Source organism: Salmo trutta, chromosome 17 (genome assembly GCF_901001165.1).
Source record: "Salmo trutta chromosome 17, fSalTru1.1, whole genome shotgun sequence".
Taxonomy (NCBI): Eukaryota; Metazoa; Chordata; class Actinopteri; order Salmoniformes; family Salmonidae; genus Salmo; species Salmo trutta.
The window spans coordinates 29503806-29509805 of NC_042973.1; positions in this window are offsets into that span (position 1 = coordinate 29503806).

Sequence of the window (6000 nt, forward strand, 5' to 3'; positions counted from 1 at the left end):
CAAATTGTATTTGTCACATGCTTCATAAAACAACAGTTGTAGACTAACAGTGAAATGCTTACATACGAAATGCATACTTAATTAATGCACTAAGTCAATACTGAAATACCTTTGTAGTAGTTATGATATTTCCAACCAGATATTACCTAATTACACAAGTAAATGATGATGTACTGTACTATGCTACAATAGCAGATACAGAGATACAGCATTATTTAAGATACCTTACCTTATTAGACCAATAAGTCTAATTTAACAAATTAAAGTGTTAACTGTAGTGCATCCATGGTGGAAGTATAACTGTACTTTCTCTTGTGTTTATACTTGTCTAAGCCAATCATAGTCAAATAATATTGAACATACTAAACAAACATTTCTTGTAGAACATATTTTTTTAAGGTGTTTGGGAGCCTTGAAAGGAACTGCCTCGGTTTCAAACCGACCAAAAATAGAGACCATGTAAACAAATAATTTCAGAAACACAAAAGCTGGAGCCAGTTTTCCCCAAGATTCTCTAAAGCTGGAATTGTTCACAGTTATGTTTGTCTTTGACATCAAAACAAGTCACTTTTTTTCCCTCTGTTTTTATTTCTCCCAGCCAGACCCCATGGTGAGCAGCAGGAACCTTTTATTGATCAACACAAAGTCCCAAATAAATGAGCGGAGAATGAGAGCTATGCTCCAGGGAGTTCAGGGGAACCTAAGCTCTATGGGCTCCCATCAATTTGAATCACTCCCTTAATGAAGAGGCTCCTCTCTGCTGGGCGACCATAACTCACTGTGGCAGAGCTACCTCTACCTCCACTGGTTCATTTCAATCATTTTTAAACAGACCCCTCCTCTTCTCTAGTCTAATGCCCTTTTCAAAATAAACAATGCGTTAACTAATGGATTCGAGTAATTATTATAGATATGAATAGAACAATTCTTAGTTGGACAAAGGGAGTGTAAGCAGGACATGTAGGGTTTATCAAGTTGGCCCTCTGATATTTGTGCATCAATATTTATTTTTGTCAAGAGTCTAGTGTGTAATGGTTTAACAATAAGATTACAGTGTGTGTATTATTGCATCCAGTCTGTTGAAGTACTGTAAAATAACATAGTCATTCCGGATGGAAATGGTTGCTCTTAAATGTATCCCCAATGCCATGCCCTACCAACTGACCATTAAGAGTGTCTCATTAAAAATATTTGAGCAAGGAGCAACAACTTTATTGGAAAAACAGTCATTGGTTATACAAATATATATATATTTTTTTTTCTTAGACTAGAATCACAGTTTAAGTGGGTGCTTTGTAACTGAAACTAAATTGGCTCATAATACCATCAGTGAACCTAATGAAATAATTGTTAATGATTCATCTGTTTAACAATTATAGCACACAGTATTTGATTTGAGTGGCCTTTGTTGTTATTTAGTGGACGGCTCAAGGTAAGGAACGCAATGTGTCACGAGTTCAGTAAATTGTGTTATGACATTTCCTATTGTAACACAATCTGATGGTCTGATACAACCACGGAAAATTGAAAATGTAAGTTTTTCCCAATATATCAACAAATCTAACTTTCAGAAGTCAACTAATCTAACTAGACATCTGGGCCTTCCTGGGGAGGTACTCTACACAGCATGAGGCTGTGTAACATCGTTCTCTACTCACCCTCCAAGTATGGTAGAAGTTATTGAAACTTCAGAACTCTGAACTAGTGTATCCCACACACTCATATTTTACTTCTAGTGACGTCCAAAATCTTTCTCCAGCATCTGCTCCTCTCACTGTGGGTAAGGGGGAAAATCCATCACCCTCCCCCAGGGTTTGCATAAGCCTCTCAGAGTGGTGGGGTGGGGCTAGTGGGCTATTTGTTGCCACGTCCTGGGATTTGCCCTGTCTTCTCATATTTGATATGTGAATTTGATACGTTTTCACCATCATTGTAAAGCCCTAGTTATTTTGTTGCTTAGACAAAGTCGTTTCTGAAGATTATTAGTTATTTCATGTGATTAGTGATTCATTTATGTCTGTCCCTCATTTTAAGGTCAACCCTGTTACGTGAACTGAACTCTTGTTTTAATATGGTGAAATTAATTATTTTCAAATATTATTTTTCAAAAGAAACATTGAACATCTAACAGTCAAATCCTAGTGTAAAAGCAGGTGAGCTGGTTCTACTGTTTTTAGCCATTTTCTGGTGTTTTGGGGTGAAAAACTGAGCGTGTCGAGCATAATACGTCAACCCTGTTACCCATAGATAGACAGGCTAGACATTTTTTAACAATTCATATTTTTTGGTTAAGCTTATATTTCATTGTCACTCCCTGTTGCACACAACACGTTTCCACAACAGGATTCATGGCTGATTTAAGATGACATCGTCAACCCTGTGACTTTATTTAGCACGCAATAGGCTCTAACTATAGTCATTTCTTTTTTTTAAATTGGACCTCTTGAGATGGGGAAACATGTTTTTTATGAAGTTGAACATATGCTCTTTATGACAAAGTTTCTTTAGACCAAGTTACTTTTCTCAAAAGGTACTGAATTGGTGGAATGACCCAAAGACGTACAGGTATATGCCAGCTACCCTGCGCCACCCAAAACCCTTTCTATCCGTTCTGTCCACTGCTGCATTTCCCTTTTCAATCCAAAACATCCCCTGTTGTGTGGATCTTTTTTTTTTTACTTGAATAAAAAACACACACTTGACTGGCGTACACTGGGGATCCTCTTCTCTCAACTGGAACACATTATGTTCAGTGTGATTAACAGCTTGCTCAGAGGCCCTATGGTGAACATTGATGTTTGATCTTTCATTTGTGGTCTCACACATGGGGCGCTCTTTGTGTGTGTTGCTTTAGCCCATAGGCACAGTGTGCTCTGTGTGCAGGCCAGTCAGGAGGCACTGGGCCAAATGTACAGAGAGAGACAGAGCTCTCATCTCTACAGCTGGGCTGACCCTCTCATACAGTCACATACGAGGAGTGTGTGACCGGAGCCAGCACAGCTGTTTAGACACAGGGCCCAAGAGGATGGGAGACAGGGGGCGGAATGACGGGAGGGGGAACCTGCTCAACAGGCAATCAGGCAAAGCTGTTCTGCGTGCTGCAGTTGTTGTCAGATTCAATCCACACTTTGAGTTTCGAACATTTCCTTCCATGCATGGGGCAAGTTCACGTCAAGGCATGAATTTTATTTTGTTTCTTTTTTTATTTCCCCTTTATTTAACCAGGTAGGCTATTTGAGAACAAGTTCTCATTTACAACTGCGACCTGGCCAAGATAAAGCACAGCAGTTCAACACATACAACAACACAGAGTTACACATGGAATAAACAAACATACAGTCAATAATACAGTAGAAAAAAAGAGAAGTCTATATACAGTGAGTGCAAATGAGGTAAGATAAGGGAGGTAAGGCAATAAATAGGCCATGGTGGTGAAGTAATTACAATATAGCAATTAAACACTGGAATGATATATGTGCAGAAGATGAATGTAAGTAGAGATACTGGGGAGCAAGATAAATAAATAAATACAGTGTGGGGATGAGGTAGATTGGATGGGCTAATTACAGATGAGCTATGTACAGGTGCAGTGATCTGTGAGCTGCTCTGACAGCTGATGCTTAAAGTTAGTGTGGGAGATATGAGTCTCCAGCTTCAGTGATTTTTGCAGTTCGTTCCAGTCATTGACAGCAGAGAACTGGAAGGAAAGGCGGCCAAAGGAGGAATTGACTTTGGGGATGACCAGTGAGATATACCTGCTGGAGCGCGTGCTACGGGTGGGTGCTGCTATGGTGACCAGTGAGCTGAGATAAGAATACAAAATAACTTTTGGCAACTAGTAGTCACCATCAAATACACATTGCTCAGGTATGCTACCTTATCTGTGCTTGACCATTTCTACTCTCTAGATATTCTGTTAAAAGTTACTCAAAAAGCCAAGGAAAAGATAATGACTGCAGGTATAACTGATGAATGAATTCTTACACCAGAACTCTCCCTGTTAAGTGTGTTCCTTATTATCGATCAAACTGAGTGAAAGTCACCTTGATGTAATTCTGGCAATCAATCATTTCCAAACCGCTCTTAGTCGTGGTTGGCAGTGCCATTAGCATGTTTGGGGAAGGAAAGCGTACAGGGTCTATAGTGATTAACACGATGAAGTACCTTGTTTACCTACCCTACCCTCTATTGTCTATAGTTTCAGTTTTATTCACTAATTTCCCATGGATGGTTGATCTCTGATAATATTCTCATGGATTGATTTCTCTCTCTTTCTCTCTCTCTCGTGCATCATCAAAGAGAGTGAGACCCGCTCGGAGTCTCTGTCAGTCACTCAGTTAGTACAGGAGATAAAAAACTGAAAGGTGGTGCCCGAAAAAGTTACAGACAAAAAAAAAATGGTTCTTGAGGCCGACGATGCTAAATGTGTGAAATAAACAACTTATTTACTAAAAGTTCTGGTTCTGCTGGTCCGAGTGCTGGTGTCTGTGTCTGTGAGAAATGACAGCTCAGCTGCTGCTTCCACTGCAGTAGAGGACAGTGATGCTGCAGTCGAGGTATGAAGAAAACAGAGAAAGACACACTCACGCACACTGCGCTGACACAGATCATGTAGCCCAGTAAGCCTACTGCTGCCAGTTATGCCTAATATTTTGGCTGTATATTGTATGAAATAGTAGGTTAATTAACACTTAGGCATAATTATGGAAAGGGGGATTCGGGGAACAGATATGACAGGCACTAACTTGCAATAGCCTAAAACGTAGTTAGATTGCTTTTATAAAACATACATAAGCCAATAGCCATCTAACAGACATTAAATACAGTGCTACTGCTTTTTGTTAAATACAAGTCAATGACAGACTGAATGAATGCAGAATAATTGCTAAATAATCCTCTGTTAAAGGTCAATTCGTGGACTGTCTGTGTATTTTAATTGTTTTGTCAATGTTTATTTGCTTCTGAATCTCAGTCCCTTCAGCCAGCAAGTGGCTCTTAGTTCATGTGCTGTAGTAACAGTGACTCTGGTGTCGGATTACATTACATAGCCACCACCACCACTCGAGGCTGACCAGCCTCACCTATTTCCCACCTATTTCATTCGCTGAAAAAGGCCCATCAATTCTTGGCCAGAAAGATACGCATACGAGGCACTATCAGATAAAGCACAAAGTTGGAAATCTATCCACATCCACATAATCTAGTCCCGGCATCGTTCTATGACAAACACAGAAGGTTTTAAATTGCATTCAATAGAAGAAAACAGAGAGACAGGGAGAGAGAGAGAGAGAGAGACTGACAGTTCCTTAATGTAGCCATTGGCTGGATTATACAGCCAAAACATTAACTCTCTCTCTCCTTCTCTCTCTGTTTTCTTCTATTGAATTATATTTAGCCTAATATTTAAACACTTAACTAAGTGGGCTAGGGGAACACATGACTGGCACTAATTTGAAATGTGTACTTAAGCTTTTATAAGGTATTATATAAGCCAATGGTCATCTATAAGGCATTTATCTGCTGATTTTCCTCTTTGTCTAACATATGTGTTTATTCAATAACAACTAGGATAGCTAACACTTTATTATAAGGATCCATAATAAACCATTTTTAAGGCATTTAAAAATGGTGTGTTCATTAATCATTACTCACACATTAATAAACCATGTACTAATCATAAGTTAAGGATTTTTGCAGTCCCTAATCTAAAGTGAGTGTTATTTATACTTTATAAATTCTTTATAAACGTGTGACCAGTGCAATTTAGAAAGGTTTGTGGTCATATGTGTCACGCCTTGATCTGTTTCAACTGTCCTTGTGCTTGTCTCCACCCCCCTCCAGGTGTCACCCATTATCCCCTGGGTAATTATACCTGTGTTTTCTGTCTGTCTGTGCCAGTTCGTTTTGTTCGTTCAAACCAAACCTACCAGCGTTTTCCCTTGCTCCTGTCTTTGCTTTAATCCCTGTTTTCTAGTTTCCCGGTATTGACCTTTCCTGCCT